This window comes from Dermacentor andersoni, chromosome 2, assembly GCF_023375885.2.
Source record: "Dermacentor andersoni chromosome 2, qqDerAnde1_hic_scaffold, whole genome shotgun sequence".
In the NCBI taxonomy this organism is placed as follows: domain Eukaryota; kingdom Metazoa; phylum Arthropoda; class Arachnida; order Ixodida; family Ixodidae; genus Dermacentor; species Dermacentor andersoni.
Window position 1 is genome coordinate 14,011,325 of NC_092815.1, and position 21,848 is coordinate 14,033,172.

The window sequence follows — 21,848 nt, forward strand, 5'->3', positions numbered from 1 at the left end:
AGAATCGCCATTCAGCCTCTAGAGTCTGTGAAAGAGTACGTTTATCCAGGTCAGTTACTCACAGGGGACCCTGATCATGAGAAGGAAACTTACAGAAGAATAAAAATGGGTTGGAGTACATACGGTAGGCATCGCCAGATCCTGACTGGGAGCCTACCATTACCATTGAAAAGAAAGGAGCACAACCAATGCATTCTACCGGTGCTAACATATGGGGCATAAACTTGGAGACTTACAAAGAAGCTCGAAAACAAGTTAAGGTTTAGTAAAAGCATTTCGAAAATTGCCAGGTTCAGTCTCCGGCTCCTTTAGAGTACAGAGTAGTCCACCTTGTGCCGGTGAATTCGGCCCCACCCCAGCAGACGCAGTCAACATCCCCGATGTCAATGCAGGTAACATCAACAGCGCTAAAAGGGCACGCACAGACATAGAAGCTACAACACACGGCGCCGTGTCAGCTTCTTCCTATTTAGCGCTCTTAACGTACCCAGCATGGTAGACCAACTATATAGCCCGCAACAACGCCTTGGTGCGAGAACGTCAAGACGGCGTCGGCACCAGTTCTTTCACGTATTTTCCTCTAGCCTCTTCTCACAGCAGGAGTGTGGCCTCTCCCCAGCACTATAGAGAGATAATTAAGGGAACGGCAGGGAACTTAACTCGTTTGGGCCTTGTTTGCTACCCTACACTGGGGCATCGCGGGGAAATGGGCAGAAAAGGAAAAAGGAAAGGAGTGTATATGTACTGATGCAGCAGAATTTACGTTTCTCTTTAGTGTCCTTTAATGTGCCTGTACGCAGCTCGGCACAAAGTAGGGCAGCTCGGTCTTGCCAAAGTTTCAGTGCAGCGATGCAGACTCCATGAAGAAGAAGAAAAAAAAAACTGGCAGAAAAAAAAAAACATTTCCGCAATGTAGATTGAGCGAACTTGTAGCTGTTCTCTTAGGTTAATTTATCGGCATTCTCGGCCACCATTGACGTACTGTAGTAGACACCGGCGTAATTCACAACGCTGAGTATGCGATCTATCAAAAGCAGGTGAGACGACTCAGCGAGAAGTCCGGTAAGTGCAGGAGACCAATAAAAATGACACGAGCCGCACAAACTTTTGTCAGCAATGTGCGCGTATATGTTTGTTTGTTTGTTTTTTCTTCTTTTGTTATGTTAACAATTATATGGACACTCCAGGCGCGTTTTTGTAGTCCTCGTCGGCGTTGGCGCCCATGATGTTTCGTATGAAGTCGAAGGGCAATATCGTCACCGCGCGCCACAAGCTGCATGTGGGAATGAAAGCGTGCAAGGGAGAGCAGACGATGGCAGCTAAATCTCGTGCGCGCAACAGAGGAAAGCGGGGAGGAAGCGCGCCCTCTTCCGTCGCGTAGTTCGCGTTGAAGCGAGAGGCAGCACGAAGGTCAATTTGTTCGCCGCTGCTGCCGTGCTTCCTCAGTCAAGCGTTTGGCAGTAAGTTTCCGCGGTCATCGAGTGAGATGTGTTCACGTTTGCTTGTGCGCGCGTGACACCATGCTTGTTAATTTAGTTAATAAGCGAGTGCAAGTTTATACAGCCGATATAGCTACTATCCTTAATTCGTATAGCTGTCTACTAATTTGCTATCGCAATCGATACTTAACCTTTCGGGCGAAACTGCGATTTCTGTTTTGTTAACTGAAAGAACTCCAGGAATATAGCACAAACTTAATACGACCTCCTAGTAGTATACAGGCAAGGTACAAGCAGTGGCGTAGCTAGGTCGTCTGGCACCCGGGGCCCATAGGTCTTCTGTCACCCCCCTCCCCGGGTGTAGCCGGCGGAAAGAGGGGCGTCTTCAGACGTATTTGACACCCCCCCCCCTCACTGGCCCCTTGCACCCGGGGCCCACGGCCCCCCAGCCCCCCCTGTTGCTACGCCATTGGGTACAAGTGAAGCGAGTGCCAAGAATTTTCAGTTGCGGACGAGCGTATTATCAGTGTCTCCAACTTACTTGATTAATACGTAAATAACGGCGCTTACCACCCCAGGGCTAGACTTGGTCTCTGAGTGAAAGGGTAGTGAAAGGCTACAAATTATTAATCCGTATACTGAGAGGAACCTGATCAGTATACCGAGGACGTGTTTCGCATTCCGATCCCGTCAAAACGCAGCCAGGATTCGAACCCCGCACCCACTCCCTCGACAACAGGATGCCGTATCGGACGAGCCACCGCGGCGGGACACGAAGACGGCTCGTGCGCTCCACTGAACCGAGAGCCAGAAGAGGACGATCCAGACAAGCCCTATCGACCCGCGCGTTTTGCCTCGCGGACGTCCGCACGGTGATGCACGGCGTCTCACCCTCGCCGGCAGACGGGATAATCGAGCAAGAGACGGGTGCGCAGGGTGCGGGGGAGGAGGGGTGGGCATTTTCCCAGCAGCAGTATAGCACAGCTGACGTCACAGCTGTGAACGTGCGTTGGCGCCACGCGGTTTTCCGACGGGACGTCCTGAGGATCCCTCGCGATGAGTCACGATCGATGAGTGCCTATCGGGGCGGGAGCCCGCCGACCACCCCAGGTGGTCACGGGAGCCCGCGTTCCGATCGGGGACTGGTCCGATCCGGGGTCCGTTCTCCGATGGGGTGGAGGTCACGCCGCTCGCGCACCACGCGGCCAAATGGCGATGCGCTCCCTGCAGGCTTCCCCCTTCTCTTGCGCGCTCGTGAGTCACATCATCGCCTGCGGAAGCGACTGGCTGCCACGAGAGAAGGAAGCGCCGCACAGCCTCCGGTTGCAAGCCGCGGCTCGGCTACTGGCTCGCGCGCGCCTCCGCGGGCGCAAGTTTAATCACGGCGCCTCGCCTAATGCCCAAAGCCGGCGAAGGTGCGTGTAGGCCGATCTGCCACCGCGCCGGCTGCTGCCTCCGCCCACCCATAATCCGCTCTCGCTCTCTTGTTTTTGTTTCTCGGCGTTTTCCTCTCTCTGTTCTGCCCTCTTTCTTTACATGACGTGACGCTGCCCACGAGGCCCTACACGCTTTTCCTCTTTTTGTCTCCCTTTTGCGAGGCCGTGGACGTTCGTGTCACGGTCGTAGCCGACGGGTACGTGGGCATTCGAGCAGAGAGCGCCTCTGCAGTTGGCGCCGGCGAACGGCTTAACCAAGCAGTAACACGCTTTCTATTGCACATGTCGGCCGGTTGAGACAGGCTGTTGCACGCAGGCACCAGCTGGCAGAGTCCTTTCCAATATCGGCTGTATACCCAACGAAGGCGCCATCAGTTTAGCGGCTGTGTAAATACCAACAAGAGTGGGCGCGTTACCGGGCCGAGTTGGTATGATCACGTTGTCAAACGTCAGTGCCCTTTCAGCACTCTTTGCGAAGATGTACAGACCCTGTGCGAAATCGCTGCGTCAGCATCTCTATACACGCATATAAAAGCACTTTTACGGCCTACGAATTGAGGCCATAGGTGATGCCTTTAAATTACAATGCGGCATCAGTCCCTTTTATCTCTCCCACCCCGAGCGCAGACCATTTACCGCATGCCAATTAAGTCTGTAGCTAGAATAACAGGGGCTCCACCCACTCGCTTTCTGCATTTTTTTTTTAAATAAACGTTTTGATATATATTCGCACTTTACACCGAAGACGAGGGAGCCTTGAATACAGCGAAGCAAAAGTCAGGACGCTATCGGCCCAGCATTTTACAAAGGATGTTGGACTCTGCGCATAAGGAACTGCTGCCGACGCTATTTCATGATCTTCCATAATTGCTGGAGGTGCAGGAGGGCTTCGATGCCAGCGAAACCTAGTATTGAGGCAGCCTATAGGCCACTCCATCTCTTGGCAGTCCACGCATGATGTCAGGAGGGAGGCGAGCAGAGAGCAATATTGGGGGGTCGGTCTACTCCCGTCGCCCCCCTTTAAAGTCGGCCCTGGGCAAGCCTGGTCGCGTTCTCGAGCCATATCTGCAGCCTGCAGCGGTGAGTAAAAGCTAAAGAGGTGGGCACAAAGAAGTGTGCATCTAATTGCAAAATCAAGTCTATACAGACCGCATGACCAGACGATGTCTCTCGGAAGTACATACATAAACCTTTCTGAGAGGACGAGGCAGGGAGCTACGTATATATACGTCCATGAAGGCTATATATAGTGCGTCATCGGCTGTAGGCTATACAGCCTTCAATGCCGTGGTCTCGCACAAGCGTAACAATTAGAAGGGCAAATACATTCCCAAAGCTTTCATGCTTTATAAAGCAAGGAGGGTGCATTAACACTAACCTTCATAAACAACGCGCCACAAGTGGCGATGCATCGAGGGCGCTATTGTTTTGGGGAATCCGCGAAGGCGACTAACAAGGCGGCAACAATAAGGAGCTAGCTCCAGCACGTCGATCGCACATCTGTCGCTTCTATACAGGCAGCTTTGTGGGCGCGCCGTAAATTGCGCTCCCGTCACATCCCGAGGTGTGCACTCGACGCGTGGCTTATCGCGACGCGAGCAACAGGTGTGGCTTATGCCCCACACACGACGCTCACCTTGCGCCGTTATTGGTGCATACGTACCGCTTTTTGCAGGTACTTACCTAATTCCTTACTTTCCTTTTTTTTTTTTTCAGACAGGTCTCATGAATATGGTTGATAAGGTATTAGAGAGTTTTAGAATAGGGGCCCCAATATTTTGGGGCCCCAAAGAGCTTTGCGGGTGTTAGCGTTGGGGCACGCAGGAGTGAAGAGTTTTAGAATAGGGCTTTGCGTTTGCAGATAGCGTCTTGCGCTGACAGCGCCACTACGGCGTCTAAGAAAAACGATTAAAAATAATGAAATAAAATATACCATCTTATGATATGAATAGTATTTTGACTTGCGTGTATTCGCGTTTAATTACAATTTAGAGGTTATTCTTCAAACAGCAAACAATTAGTTGTGCTTAGTTTGGAGCAACAAAACCAACTTTACGTGCCTTCACCAGCCAAGTTTAGCCGTGTTAGGCCTACGAGCCATAAAATCCACACTCGAATTCGGAATCAGCGGCGTCTAATGAATCAATCTTCATAACACACGCTAGTTGAGAGAAAGCGATAACTGCAGTCACTTCTCCTAGCTTGCGAACTTCACGCATTACCGCGAATCGAACCCAGTTTGGTGCTAGGTTAGAGCCGTCGCTTAGATGGGTGCCGCCATGTTTGTTGTCGCAAAGCTTTTGGGAACGCTATTTGAGCTACCGCTAAATCGGTGAAATAGCGTTCCCAACGCAAAACCCAAACGCAGTTTGCGTCTCGCGCATGCGCAGTGGCTTCGACGCTATTTCTTTGGGGCCCCAAAACGTTTGGGGCCCCTATTCTAAAACTCTCTATTAGCGCGCCGGAAACGCGAGGCGGTTGTTGCAGCTCTGTTCAGAACAGCGCAAAGCGGTGCACTAGATCGCCTCTGATGACTCGTGCAAGCCCACGTGCAAATGTGCTAAACTAACAAAGCACCTGCGAGTGTTTCCAAGAATAGTGTGAGGCGCTGGGCTATAGTAATAGCAGCAGCAGCAGTAGTAATAGTAGTAATTGATCAACGGGGTTTGAGGGTCTCAAAACAACTATGGGGCTTTGACAGAGATAGTTGGGAGGGGAGGTACTCCGGATTAATTTTGACCACCTGTATATAAATAGAAGTGCACGAGCGTTAAAGCATATCGTCGCCTCGAAGTGCGGCCACCACAGCCGGGAATTGAACCCGCAACTTCGTGCTTAGTAGCAGAACGTCATGGCCACTAAACTACGCGGCGGGTGTAGTATACTGTGCACAGTAGTAGTATAGTGGTATAGTTGGATATTTATTAACTAAAATAAGGAGGAAAGAGCTAAGGACATTCCTACTAGCCACACTTTAACTATCCAAATGTAGTGGCTTACACCTTTACAACGCTAGCCCCATTGCTGAAGACTGCCACCTGTCCACTTCTGGGCGTGGCTTCTTCCTTTATCCAATTTCACTTCCCACTCCCTCTGCCTCGACGACGATGCGTCGTGCGCCCCTTTCCTCCTATAGATCACTATCATCTCAGACCTGAACGGTGGCCAGAAGGAGTCGAGGGACAGAAGGGTTTAATTGTGGAGAATCACTACGTCTGTAGGTAAATCATTTACCGTTTATAGTGCGCGTGTATTTGAACTTCGCAAAGTGTTTGTGGTACGGCCCCACCCGGACGGTTCTGATTAAAACTGAACGCTACGTTCGCGAGAAAAAAAAAAAAAAAGGAAGGCATGGACGACCGAAGCCTTCACTGTGCACGCTCTCCTAGAAAGCGGCCGCCCAACGCGACCACTCGAGTGTTGTGTCAAAAGCCAGAAACGACCTTGCGTGAAGAGAGCCTTCGGAGCTACCTTTCGGAGAGAGCAGCAGACAAATACGGAAACGGCGCGCCGACTGCGTTGCCCACACAGACGGTCGTGCATCGCAATTTCCCTTCGTTCTCGCAGCGCACGCACCGCCTGTGATCCCCGTTGCTACGGCCGCAGTGTGTCGGCGGTGACGTAACCAACGTGACGCCGCGGCGACCGTGGCGAGCAGCGCGCGTAGTAGTACTCTCCACGTCCTCCTCCCCGACGGCGGCGACTGGGCGTCCTTCGATGCGGGAGAAAGTGCTCCGCCCGCGACACCTCCCGGCTTCCTGGCAGCCGTGCGTGCGCGCGGTACACATTCTGTTCTGTTAAAAGCGTGCAGTATACTGGAAGTCAGACCTGGATGGCGCAGCATCGGTAGCAGAACTCACGATCCTGATTGCACGTAAAAAACTGCAATAGCAGCATAAATTCAAACGCGAACAAGCAGAAAAAAACCACAGAGTGTACTGTTGCGTTTGCAAGTTCGAACGCGTTTGTAATGCATTCGTGTATATGTGGTGGTGTGTTAACAAGACCTGGGAGGCCAAGGAAAGGGAAGCACAGTCGAGAACTAGAAGGAGGCAACGAAATAACCCCTGAAATTCTCGGGGGACGCTGCAATTAAAACGGAGTTTCATCTTTTTAATCTTTTTTTTTTTAGATTAGAAAGATTAACAAAGGGAAGACAGTCGTCCTCAGACCAATTATTACAGAACGAAAGGATTTCTGCTATTTCTTCTCAACTCAACACAGATATTGACCTAGACACACAGCGTTATTACGGAACATCACTGCCCAACTTTATTTCGGCGTCACCAGACAAATTTTGGAGGCCAATCTCCCCTAAATATGAAGACTGTGAAGCATTTGATATAGACGCCGCGCTAGTAGATGATGAAAATAAAATTGCTAATGAATTTAATGGACATTTTAAATCTGTATTTACGCACGGCAATAGTGTTACGCGTAGTTTTGATCTGTCTGTGTCACCTATAGAAGATGTAGTCATTAGTGAACAGGGTATCTTCAGTATGCTTCCGAATCTTGATGTTAACAAATCGTGTGGACCAGACAACATTCCAAATTCGCTTTTTGAAAAAGTGTACCGAATAGGTCGCTAAGTACCTCCATGTTTTATTTTCGAAGTCATTGATAGAAGGCCAAGTACCGAGTGACTGAGGGATTGCCAGTTTAAGATACCTTAATAAAAGTGGAAATAAGAATCGCATTACTCACTACCGTCCAATCTCAATAAAGTCCACGGTTTGCAAATTACTCGAGCACATCACTTATAATCATATACCGGAGTTTCCTGACAAACATAAAATACTAACTGAATACCAGCATGGATTCAGAAGAAGGTTTTCAACTTGCACGCAGCTTGTGCAAACAATGCATGACTTTGTCAACTCAATAAATAACAGACACCAAATTTGCCCAATTTTTATAAACTTTGAAAAGGCATTCGACAAGATTTCGCATAAAATTTGTTTTTAAGCTCGAAAAACACTACATAACAGACAGCTTGTAACTTGGCTGAACGCTTATCTTAGCAGTAGGCAGCAATAGGTAGTTTTCCAAGATCACCCGTCAAGCCGACTTCCAGTTGACTCTGGCGTGCCACGAGGCTCGGTGCTTGGGCCATTGCTTTTCTAAAAAATTTTTGATGACATTGTACACAATATCCCGGTTAACACAAAACTGTTCGCCGATGACTGTGTGCTGTGTACCACTGTCAAAAATCCTGCCGATCAACTAATACTAAACGAGGCCTTTCGGAAAGTTTGCGCATGCTGTGAAGCCTGGCAAATGTCCATTAACTTTAAGAAAACAGTCCTTATGAAAATTGCGAAAAAGAAGGATCCTGTAACCTACGTCTATACTGCTAATAATGTGTACCACTCTGAGGTTACTGACCATAAGTATTTAGGCGTTTTGATTAGCAATAACCGTCATTGGACTAAACACATCAATCTTGTAGCCAGCAATGCATGCCGTAGGCTGTACATCCTTCGAAGAGCTCTTAAGCTCTATACACCTCAAGTCCATCTGCTGGCATACAAGACAATTAGGCTACCAACACATGACCATGCTGCAATTATTTGGGACCCATACACAAAAACAAATACTGATAAACTGGAATGTATTAGCAAAAACAAAGGCTGTTCGTTTTGTTTTTGACAGTTTCGGCCGCACATCCATGGCTGGTCTAGCGTCGAAAGCCGATCGGCAAACCTTAGGCCAGAGAAATCGCTGCTCACGATTGAAGTTTCATTATCAATTAAAGGACATTTTAACATCGACACGAAAAAATTGATTAATTTCTCATCTGGATATGCCACTAGACGAACATCGTCATATTCTATCAATAACACCATTCACTACTAGAAGTAATTGTTGTAAATATTCCTTCTTTCCGAGAACTGTTACCGAGTGGAATTGCCCAACAAATCACGCTATGCTGTCGCAAACGCCAACATCGTTTACACCCAGTTTACAGTGACTGCATTGCATATTTTGTCGCGTTATCAGGTTTACGTAAAACCTGTATAATTTGGCTGTTCGTGCAAATTTTGCTGATTATTGCATATTGTAAGCCACGCTGGGGCTAAAATCCCCAAAGAGGGGATTGTAGTGTTAATAAATAAATAAACAAATAAATAAATAAATAATCGTGGTTAATTTATGCTTCAAAACGTACTTCTGGCACTCTACCATGGTTAGAAAGTGAATGTGCACTGAATGCGCATCGCTCTCCCATGTAATCACGCGTAAAAGTTGTTCGAGTCAGTTTCTTCCTTGTGCGCGTTTCGACTTATGCTGGCGATTGGCGACGTTCGGTTGATTCATCGACGGAGTTCAACGTCCTACAGCGACAGCTGGCATATGCGGCGGACACCGTAGCAACGGGCTCAGCGTTTATCTTAACTACGCGGAGTTTTATAACGTGCATGCTAGGTTCAGGTATACTCGCACGCGTTCGCGCACTGCTCGAATCAAAGAGCGGTCGCCGCGGCCGGGAATCGAACCTGCGACCTCGTACGCAGCAGAATGCCACACACTCTAGGTCGGTGCCCTTCGCTGTGGAAACAGCACTAACGCAACGAATGATGACCAGAGTGATCAAGATGGGCGGAAGTGCAGCAGTACGAATTAGGCGTCAAGGACTATTCAAGGTTACTAGGAAGAAGTTGGCAAGTTCGTGCGGATGTGGTGGCATATTAAGAAGACCTGGGTGGCCACGGAAAGCGAAGCACAGTCTGAGAACAACGGCGCACCGCGTTGGGAGGACGTGCGGACATGCAAGTGCGAGTTCGGTTGACGCAGGACACCGGTAGTCACGGGAACGTGGCAGATGCACGCCCCCATGATGTGGACGGCGGCACGTGCCGTCTATATCGGCCGGTGTGCGGACGCCGTTGCAACTACGAACCCGAGCAAGCAGACGTATCGAAAATTCTGCCACCGATCGAGCTATAGTAGAGTTCCCGCTTGAACACTGCTGCACGGTTTAGCAGAACGCAGCGATAGCAGCGCGGAAACCGGCGGCGGAATGGGCGAGTAATTAGATAACGGGGGTCTAGCGCGACGTCCTGCATTCTGACGAGAAAAAGAGGAGGAGGAAGACGGCGGGGAATTAGGCGCGCGCAGACAGACACACGCGCGGTGGCAGTGCGGGACCGCCTTTGCGAGCTGTCGAGGCCAGCGGGCGGCAGCGCGTCGAATCCGTCACTCACCGTGCGGCTGCAGCTTCGTCGCGGAGCAATGCGCTTTTTCCGGCCACCGGAGGAGGACAGCGCATCGACAAAGTGTTCGAAATCGATTTGCGCAGCCACCTTCGATCATACTATGGAAGAGTCGAAAGAGCTATAAAAAAAGTGAAGGGAAAGAAATGCCTCGCGCGGTTTCGCAGCTCTCGTGTTGCGTCAAGTTGGCTGCCCAGTCGGAAAACCACGTGACACGACCCAAGATATTTACGCGCAACACGGCGAAAGCAATCGGGCTCGTTTTCTTTGCATATTCGTTTGCGGTCACTCTCGTTGAAACCGGGAATCGTGACTAAAGTACACGGAAGAGTATAGAAGAAGGCTGGCGTACGAAGCGCAGAAGTCGAGCATAGATGGGTTCATTTCCTACGATAAGGGCTTTATTCCGTCTGGCAACGTGAGACGGAAAATTCTCAGCTTCGAGCAAAACTATAGTCTGCACCTTTCCAAAATGCAAAGCTGAAGATCTCAGTAGTATTCAACCGCCACTGACTGTTCGCGTTAAGAAAAAAAAATAAAGAGCAAATAAATTGCTCGCCAGAGCTCGCCGAGAATGCCAGGTCGAACGAGTGAATAGCCTGGAAACAGGTGACTCATAACCTCGCCTCGCAGCAGCACAAGTCAAGCAAAAAAGAAGAGCAAGCCCACGGACAGGCACCGTATACGTGCCAGAGAAAGCTGCTGACGCGCACGGCCGCGTGCCTGCTCATTGACTATGCACACAAACAGCGTTCGCTAAAACAAACTGACCGTCGTTAGTCGCGTTCGCACGAGCCACGACGCCCTCGCCAAACTCGGCGCGCCAGAATGCTGCGCCGAGAACGCGAACAGACACGTGTGCGTGCACAAACACGCGCGCGTCACTGTCGACTGCGCGTTCCCCTCCCAGACGTGCAGCTGCACTGTTGCACGCCGCGGCCGCAGTGTTGCAGACATCCTCGAACGCGAGTGCGGTCACCAGAACGGCTACGCGGATTACACGCACGGAAACAGCGGAAAAGTGCCGTCACCACGTGATCGGCGCAGATGACGAAACGCGGCTGCTTGCGTGAAACAAGCCGACGCAGACGCAGTGCAGCAACACGCGAGGCACACCGAGCCGAAAGGTCACGTGATTCTGCCGACGTGGTTTGCAGCTGCTGATCTGAGAACGACACCGAGCAATTATTTGCATGTCACTATGGTGCGCATACGTGCGCGTGTGGGCGTGAATTCGGGGGATGGCACGGATTTCCAGATATGCACCATCAAGACAGCGGTAAAAACCCAACGTTGTTCCACTTACATTTATTATATTTTTGAATAAAACACTCTTTTATTCTCTGCACAAAAGTAACCGGAACGCCAATGTTTTTTGTCGCGCACTTTGGCAATCAATACGTAGAAACTTGTGCCATCCTTAAAGTTCATTCTAAATGAATACACTTTGCCAACTCCCCCGGTACAATTCGTAAGTTGACATATGTGCCGTCAAATAATTAATTAGGAAGCTAATTAGTGAATTTTGTTAATGAGTTAAATATGTGTTTCGATTGCTCGTGCAAGTAATGTCAGCCACTTTGAATACTCGCTCGAGGACTAGAAGTATGCTATTTGCCACAGGCGATTTTTTAAAATTCTGTAAAACTTACAAGTGATCACCCGGTGTACATACATATACAGGGTGTCCCAATATGCACCAATGTGCAAAAATACGCAAACGCCACGTAGCTGGACAGAACCAAGGTAGTGTTGTTTGCAGTCGCTTGGAGATACTCAGATAAGTTTTTCAGTCTACCTAATTACACAATTAGTCTTAAATATTTACTAACTTCTCTAACGTTATAATTACATAAAAAATGTCAATGAGAAAGTTGTAGAGGAACATGAAACACTCGAGATACAGTTTTCTATTGGCATGAACGTGTTTTTCCGATCGTGAAAGGAACCCACGAATCACACAATATTGCCGCGCGACTGGCCGCTCGAGGCACTTTGCGTGTATATATATATATATATATATATATATATATATATAGTGGAAACTCGATTTAACGAAGTGATGACCACGGTCGAATTATTTCGGTAAATCGGGAAGTTCTTAAATCGGAAATCTGTCGCATAAACTATGAAATAACGAAAGCAACCACCGCCGCCCCTACCGAGGCGGTGTTGAGTCGCCTGTTCCTTGCATGGGCGTGGCGTGCAGCATCGTAGAAATAAAGCTTAAGGGATGTGACCATGACGCCTAGCTGTTTGAACGCAGTAGCTTTAGAGCGCACGCTCGAAGAAGAACCCGTCTGTGTCAAAATTACAAAGAAGTCACCGCTTTTTTTTACTCATTCATTTCAGGAAAAACTTCGTTAAATCGAATTCGGCCAAGTTTGTTTCGTTAATTCAGGTTGATAACACTAAACTCTACAGGTGTGGGTGTGCATTTTTTCTCAATTTTGGTTCTCTTCTTTCTCCTTTTATTCCCTTTACTCCTTTCCTCAGCACAGGGTAGCCAGACAGTACTTACACTGGCTATCCTTTGGTCTCTCTCTCTCTATACGTACCTGCCGGGGAATGTAAATTGCTTCGTTAGATCGGGATCGTCGTAAAATCGAATTTCGCTAGATCGAGTTTTGACTGCATACTGTGCACCCGGACAGCCATCTTTTAAAAGAATACCCGAGTTTCTTTCTTTATTTATTTACAACGTATCCTGCAGCGCCGAAGCATTACACCAGAATAGTGGATATAAATAACAAAATCAATAGAAGTAAGCAAACAGACACACATTTGAATATATGCTGAAAAACGAGGCATTCGCAATTTCAGAATATGCTATACAAGTCATAAGAACAGCGCAGTGCAAGAAAAGCTCTATCAATTACAAAGTGTTACAAAGAGACGGAATCTGTGCACGGCCCTGCGGTGATGACTTATTTACGTCCCCTTTGAAACGGGCGGTGACATAGAAACTGAGAAGCCAGCTTGATTTAACGATGTATACAAGTTTTTATTTTATTCTAGCATCTTTGTACACATCTCCTTAACCTTCTTTTTCTTCTTCAAACCTCTATCCTGTACCGCTACCTATGCAACTGCTTCATGGCGTGCCACCTGGTGCAACAATATGCAATTGCAATGCAAAGTGTCGACGCTACGCGGCGCGCATGTCACGTCGCATGTAGAGTTACTGTATATGCTAACCTTTGGTAGCATATACAGTAACCCTAGTCGCATGGGCTGCAGTCGCGTGTGGAGTGCCTCGATGCGCCCCCCCCCCCTCGAGGTACCTTAATCGCGCGTCTCCTCGCGCGCTAGGACGCGCAGGATCCGCTGCAAGCTAGCGATCGCTGGCCTCGCTTGCGGTGGTAGAGTAGCGGACGCCATCGCAGCGGGTCCGGGTTCGATCCCGGCGGTGACTGGGTTTTCATTTTTCTTTCTCTCATTCCTAGCGATAGCTGCGACGGCGGACAATATCGCCAACCGAAACGGCTATTGGAATGAGCCCATAACAGCTTATGCTGTAAAAAGTATTGCTCTTGCCCGTCTTTCAACGCGCATGGCGGTTGTGCCGCCGAGATTCAGAGACTGAGAGGGTGCATGCGATACCATCTAGCGAAATCATTCTTCAAAACGTACGGCCAAATCAGCTTACTGTATCAACTTGAAATCCTGGCTGGTTTCTCGAACTGCGTAACACGGTCGCGTGAATCCACCAGCATGTTCGGGTAGTACGTCTCCCGCTCATTAAAACATTTTACTTTTTCAGCTTCCAGGAAAAATACGTTACAGGGACTCCACTGCGTGTCGGCAATCGCCAGAGTTGCCGCGACACGGGGCGGCGGCCAACGAATTCCTGTCGACCTCAGTTGCAAACACTTCGGTGAAGCCCAGGCCGTGGCTTTCTATGAGGGCAGCTCCAGCACCCAGAAAGCGGAGCTTTTTTTTTTTGTTTGTTTGCTAGGTTCGGTAAGCGTGGCAATGACATTACTTGCCGCTCTGTCGCTGCACAGAAATCCGCTCCGCATGCTAAGCGCGCGACGCTCCAGAGACTCGACAGCCGTCCCTCCCCTTCTCGCACGGGAGGACAACGCGCGCCCCAGTGCGCGAAGTGGCGCCGGTCCTCGAGAAGAAAAGGGGAGTCAGCCAGGCTGCAACCCGCCGCGGGCCCTTTTTCTGTTGACGCTCGTAAATTCCCGAGCGCCGTCGTGATGCTGCTGCTCCCTCCTGCCGCGTCTTCTCGGTCTTTCCGCTCGACAGTGAGACGTGAAAGGGGACTAACGAACGAAGCTGCTAATCGAGGGCTCTTTCACTGCGAGCGGAAACCACTCAAGAGCCTGCAGGCCTGGATCAATCAGCTCGAAAGCACGCTCACTTCCGGAAGGAGCGTCGAAACCCCGGATAGCGCCACTGTCTCCTCCTGTCTGGAGATCAACCACCGTTGAACAGACACGCCGTGCGACGCGTCGTCGAACGAAACGCCATTTTCTGCCAGAGCTGGTCGTTTGCAGCGTGACGCACGCACCACGTGAGCACGTCGCACACTGCCACGCCGTGCGTCGTTCTACTTCATTCTTTCGGTTACCGCTTTCACCAAGTTATCGTTGCCATCATGTTATCGCTCGGCTTCCAAGGCGCGCTTGGTGCATCCGAAAATTTGTAAATGTTGCTACCAGCGCTGAAACTTCGCGCGCCAACAGCAGTGCCGTAACGCAAGCGGACATAACAGTTTTCAATCATTTCAAATGCAGCGATTTCGCGCCAGAAAATTCAGCGCTCATCTTGAGGCACATGCGTCTAGCTTCTGGCCTGACTGGGCACTGGCGCAAGGAGCGCAAAGTCCGTGGGACACTTTGGACAGGTTTGGCGGACGCGTTGGGCTAAAGTAAACGTTGTTACGGGCGCGCGTATCATTCAAAATGGGCAGCATATTGCACGTTCAAATTGCCGCAGCGCTTTCCGGCCAGAGCTGGTTCCCCATTGCGAGGCAGTCGGGCTCACGGCACGGTGCCAGTAAGTGCAACGTCAAGTCAATGTGGAGGTCCGCAGGAAACCAGGCACAGAAAGGAGTTGGGGTAACACAAAGGTTTTCGCATGCATCCGACGCGGGTGTAACGCCAATGCCGCGAAACGTCAAAAATGCGAACAAAATGTGTTCTTTCAGAGCGCGGTAAGATTATTTTTCCTCCATCAAGCCACGCGGTCGCAAGAACTCTACGCTTGCGCCTTCCCAGACCTCTTTGCGAAGGCAGTAGCCCGGTTCGCGCTGGCAGCACTGGCAGCCCAGCGGCGGGTGTCGGCTCCGCTCTGCGCTCTGCAGCCGTGATGGTCCGCAGACGCGTAGCGCGTTGATCCCCCCATCGCCAACAGCGGCTGCCGCTGGAATCCTGGCACGACATTCATCAAGACACAATGCACGGGTCCGGTCGCCGGGTGGCAGCACCCAGCTCGCGTGCTCGCGGCGCTGTCATCGCCCGACCGCACGAGGTCGCCACCAGCGAGCAGCAGACGCCGATGTTTGCGGGAACCGAACGACCGCGACCATCCGGCACTCAACGGTTCGCCACGGGTGTACAGGAAATATCCAGTGTATACAGTGGATATATACTGTACCCTGAATTATGCCGCTGCCAGGTGCAACGGTGACGAAATGTTTATATAAAGCGACAAGAAGCCTGCTGCGTCGACAGACAAAGTACACAAACTTCCTGTTATGTAATAAACGTCTGCAAACCTGTCAGTGACAAAGTGAAGCCGTAAGCGCTATTTAGACCAACGATTATCTGTGCCTGGTTCCTACAATAAAGCGAGGACGACAGCGTTATGACACATGTGGTGAGTGCGCTACAATGAATATGCGTAGTACTGTCAGATTGATTTATTGATTGAGATTAATTGATTGATTGATTGATTGATTGATTGAAGGCTTCCTTCAGCAGTGTTTTCATATCCCGCCATCATGTGCAGGAATGCGTTTGTAGCGACTGGAATCAAACCCGCGGCCTCGTGCTCAGTGGCGGACCACCGCTGTCGGTGAGAACGTGAAGCCGTCGGTCCCTTTTACTCTTCGGCAAGCAATCCCAAAAGTAATATATATATATATATATAACGTGTCCCCAATGCAGGGGACCCCCCCCCCCCCCCCCCCCCCCACGGGCGTTTCTGCGTTTCACCCCCATCGAAATGTGGCCGGAATTCGATCCCGCGAACTCGTGCTTAGCAGCGGAACGCCATAGCCTGACCGCGGCAGGTACCGATGGTTGCAAGAAAAGCTGCCTGGCTATACCGCGAAGTGAGAAGGGTGGGCACGTTCCGTCTTACCAGATTCGAACCGACGATCTCTCGTATACAGCCGAATCGGACACAACCACGAGGGGGACTGTCGACTCGAGTCGCGAGGTGTACACACACATGTGTAGGCGCAGCTGGATGGAACACGCCACCATAGACACCGCGATTGACGAGAAGCATGGAGCGAGAGGTAACACCGGGCTTCGCCTCGGAACCCCCGCGGCTTACCCCGTTGTCAGACAGAGGTTGGCCGCGGAGAGATTCAAGTCAAGAGTGCCTCGGCTACTCCATTTCCCTGAGGTATATGCAGCAAGAAATGAAGTAATACATGATAATGCTAAAATAAACAAATGAATATAAAATGAAATGAAACAGATAATTACAACATCGCAATAGAGAGTTCTCTGACGTCTGTCTGTGCCGCTACTCGAATCACATATGCTCTTTCTAGTCCTTATACACTGGTGCCGGAGTCCTTCAATATGGATGGCAGGTCTGGACACACGCCTCCGTACCACTCGCGTATACCATCACCTCATAACGCTCTGACGCTAGAGGAACCCTATATAATGGGGCGGAAACTACAAACAAACACACACACCCGCGCTTGAGTCTCTACGTGCCACGCCGTGCACCCTGCGCTATGTTCCCGCAGTCTCGACCACAGTGTGCATGCAGAGCATATAGCGCGTCGATAATTCATACGCGCCTGAACAGCTATCATAAACGCTTTTCTAACTCTCTGCCCAATAAAAAGTATTTTATAGCTATGTTTGACTTTTGCTGTAGATGGCTTGCTGGCCACAGTCGAATCAATTTTTGCATTGTCAAGGGGCGAAGGTCCCAACTTCCCCGTTCTTTCGCTGACGTTCTTCTTTCTGCGGCGCATTTTCAACACTCAAGTAGAACGCGGCCTCTCAATTACATGAACACGGCAGCACTCGGACAGCACTCGGGCAGCAGCACTATAGAGCTGAGTATATACTGTGCAGAAAACCATTTGCATGCGCCACTTGCAGTCGCAGCCTGCGAATTTATGTATCTAGGTGTCGCGGAAGATTTGCTGCTATGTTGAATTCAATTTGTGGATCAATTTCACATAACAATGGCAGTTTCCCGTGATTATCTTTCGTGCCACGCAAACGCGGCAGTGACGGCAGCCAGGTTCGTTGCGGCCGGCCCGCAGCACGGTGGTCCGCGGCCCCGACGGGACGCCAACCGCAACGGCCCGTGGCGAAATGGCGGCCTCGCGCTTCATTTGGCGTCCGCCGGCGCGTCGCAGACATACGCGGTGCTAGCGTCGCCGCGACACTGCCGCCGCCGTTGCGCGACTCCCCGGCAAGCGCGACGACGTTGTCAAAAGCCGATGCGCAAGCACACGCATTCGCGCGCCCCGTTGGCTGGCATGCGGCAGATCTCGAGCGGAAGACAGCACGGAAAAGCCTGCAGCTCACGCGTGCGCCCGTTCGATGCGCGGTTTTACAAGGAAGGAACGAAACTATGTACACCGTTTACTAGCGCTATGCGGGATGTTAGAGGGAAAAAGAAGGGAAAGCACTGGTCGCAACTTTTGCACTATAGTATATTCCACTACCCCCCCACCGTTTTCTTTAAAATGTATGTGAAGGAGCGGTTGGGATCATAGGTGATGCCCGTTACTACTTCTCCCTTTCGCAAACTACCTCTAGCAAATCGATACGCCAGGTCAAACAAACTAATAACTAACAAATGAGCAAGACAGGCAGAGACAGTACATAAAGATTTGCCGGAGAAAACAAATACACAACTAAAGGAGATATAGTATAAGCAGAAACAGAAATAAATGTCCGAAAGCGCTAACGTGAGTTCCAATAACCTTATTCCTCCTTTTGTTCCTCTTCTATGTATTCATTTCTCGTGTTCGTGACTAGCGCGGCCTTTTGAATCGTATGCTGCGTACACTGAACACAAAGAGGCGTGCCTCCATTTATAAAGCTTTTACAGCGCTTGTTTGGCGCGTTAGCCACGAAAAAAAAAAAAAAAACCGCGCAAATAAGCGACGTATAGTCCAGGTTTGTTTGTTTTCTTTTGATTTTTCGGTCTGTCTACGGCAGCGACGTTAAGCGCTGCGTCGCGTTGAGTCACTTCCAATGGGCGAGGACAATATATATATAAAGGGATGAGGCAAGGACAAAGTTGTTTAGCCACTGGGCGAGACGAGCGCGCAATATGCGGAAGCCATTTCAACAGACCGTCGAACAGCCACCAAGGCTTGGCCCCCTGACGACGCGGACGGACAATTCCTGGTAGTAGACCATGACAAACAAGGAGTCACGTATGGTCCAGCGTATAAGAGAACATTCACGATATACCGATGTTCTGCAGCGTTGCATAGATCGTTGTACCCGGAATGTTAGCTGACATTTCTGCGAGCGACAAGCGGCGTACATCCACGATACCGAACGAGAAATGTTAAATCTTGGCGCCGCACATTTCTCAGCTCTGGAAAAGGAAATATAATAACCGAAGGACGACACCACACTCCGCGAGCTACGCGACACCGAAGGTGTGTCACCGCACACCGAAAAGAAAGCGTTGCAGCCGCCGATGGACACAGGGTCTAAGTTCGTTTGCATGGGTGCTCGCAAGTGCATGCTTTCTTTCTTTCACCTTTCTTCCTTCCGGTCACTCTTATCCATGCCGCAAATATACATACACTACGCGAGATCCATGGCAAAGAGACGCTTCGACGGCCACTATGAAGTCGCAAGCCAACGCTGCTGTTCCACGCGCGCACTCCTATCTGAGAAGTTATGTCCAAGATAAATAAATTACAACGATAAGTGTGTACGCCAGCAGAAGACGCGAAAGAAGACTGTCGTTGGTGCTCGCGTTTGCTATGCTTTCGCGTCCCTTGATCATTGTGATAAATCTCGTCCATAGGACTATGCAAAACATAGTTTCACAATTTTCCTTTAAATTTGCGAAATGTAATTTGTTTAAGGAAGGAGGAGGATGGGTGTTGCTTGGCGCAGGCAGCACTCAAACATTTTGATCGTTCTTTCAAGGGCAGTTGTCCGCAGTGTGCGGAGTAGTCTTCGGACATCTACCACATGGTGTGGGCCTGCCCATCTAACCCAGCTATTGCCCTTCACCCCAACCCCACTCGAGAGGACTGGGAGGCGACCCTGCTCGGCTGCTATGACCTGCAGGCCCAAAGAGCCTTGGTCGAGCGCGCCCGGGCAGCGGCCGACGCCACTGGGGTCCCGTATTAGGGATTCCACCTAGTATTTTAAGGGCCGGGCGCTTAAGAGGAAGCTTTAGCTCGGGCCCAACTCCGACGCGGCCTATTCAAACACATGCAAAACGCAAAAACGTTTTATGAGATAACCCCTGGACCGATTTTGATGAAATTTGTTGCATTTGAAAGAGAAAGTTAAATTCTAGTGACTGTTGGAAGCGGAATTCCGATTTAGTGCTTGAATTTTCTTAAAACGATTTTCAAATATTTCACCGTTTCAAAAAAATAGAAGCACGAAGTTTACAAATTCATAGCTCTGCATCAAGAACTGATATCGCTGTTCTGTAAACGGCATCCATTAGATCATTCAAAGCGGACAAATGCAATTTGTCATTTTACATCTTACGTGAATTTGTTACGTTGGTTACAACGGTTTTGCAAAAGTTGTATTTCCCTGTGATTAAATTTTTTTATATTCATGTGTAACATATCAATTTTGTCCGCTTTAGATGTACTGCTAGATGCAATTCACAGAATTGTATTATCATTTTTAGTGGTTGAGTTACAGAGTTGTAAACTTGATAGTCTCGTTTTTTGAAAATTTTCAATTTTTGCCAATTTTTAATAAAATATTAACGGCCTAACTCAAAAATTCAAAACCAACAGTCACTAGATTTTAAGTTTGTCTTTTAAATGCAACAAACCTCGTCAAATTTGGTGCAGTGGCTGCCGAGAAAAACGAATTCTCCTTTTACATGTATTTAGATAGGAGCACTCGAGCTAAAGCTTCCTCTTAAGGACCGGCCCATATGCGTACCTCCATGTGCTTCTCTTCTGAGAGCAATAAAAGTTTTTCACCACCACCATAGCGGGTCTAGCCTTGCAAAAGTTGCCGGCAACTGCTCGCCCTGAACACCGCCTATCAAACGCGGTGCGGTCTGAAAGAGTTGGCAGTCCAGCTAACAACTCCGAGTACCAAAAACGAGTTGACGCGCATCCGAATACGTTGCGCGTTTTCCGAACTATGACGACCCGCACGGCTTACCACTCGCTTTCCAACCCTGTATCAGGGAGGAATCTTACGAGAAGTCGAAGCACATCTCTCCTAAATATCCAAATATCCTATGTCTTCGCGACAACAAAATGTCACTTGCATATATATATATATATATCCGAGACGCGGAAAGAGAAAAATAGAGAAAGGCGGCTACGTTGAAGGCGGTGCAACAGAAGCACGACAGTATCATACAGCGCGGAGTGAGAGGAAGTGTGCGTGCCCACAGCTTTCTAGCGAGTCGCACAGCCGCGTTGCGGAAGCGCAGAGTCCGTCAGTGTGGCGTCAACCGCGGCCGACGGTGACCCGAAACCTACGTCGACGGAGCGGCAGCAGACGTCGACCGGCGACGGTGGAGCCGGCTGGCACGGCCCCGTTAGCCAAGCAGACGACGCGACGTTAGGCACGCGACGGCGACAGGCAGGGCGCACCGGAAATGGCCACGGGCACAATGCGCCAGCTTCCGGCGTCCATAAAAAAGAAAGGCCACACGGGCCTTCACTCCTCCACCTCTGCCGTCTCGTTTTATGATTGGCGTTGCGCGGCCGGTACGCAGAGCACGGAAGAATGGCCTCTCCGACGAAAGAATGTAAGAAGAAAAAAAAAAGGAATACAAGAAACTAGCACAAAGAGGCGAAAAGGCTGCCGCGGTGACGTCGACGCGCGGTGGTCGGCGTGCTCGCCGGCCTGCCTGCATCGCCCCGCGTCGGCTGCGGTGTTGGATGGCGCACCTGTGCAAGACGACACCGGCGAACGAAGGCGGCTGGGAACGAACGGCGCCCCGGGCGACACGAAAACAAAACGCGCGCTGGGAGGAGAATACGGGCACGCGATCCGGTCCGCGTAGTCGAGTCTGCCGAGTTCGACAGCTTGGGATCTGGAAGGATCCCCGAAACTGCCTCGCGATCGCCATTGCAATTAGCCATGCGTGATGTCGCTTACGTTTCCCACAGACTATTCTTTTACTGGTAGCTTTTACTGGTAGCTAGCTTTTACTGGTACGTATAGAACAGGCGCTGATGCGACTGTTCAGCTAAATAATGCTTATCTTTTAAGATCGTGTTATGCACAGTGATCACCATAGATTAATCAAGACTTTCAGCAGAGGTTTTGATACAAGATATTTCAGCAGATATTAAGGTATGCAAATTATGCTTGTTACCGTGACTTCTCAATTTAAGTAAATGAAGTGTTTCC

At 49.9% G+C, this 21,848-nt stretch overlaps 1 protein-coding gene across 2 annotated transcripts in view; it reads right to left on the reverse strand.

Moving 5' to 3' along the window:
• The window catches only part of LOC126542964 (integrin alpha-PS1-like), a 141,422-nt gene that overhangs the window by 86,503 nt on the left and 33,071 nt on the right, over positions 1-21,848 (reverse strand). The gene's annotated exons all lie outside the window — the stretch shown is intronic.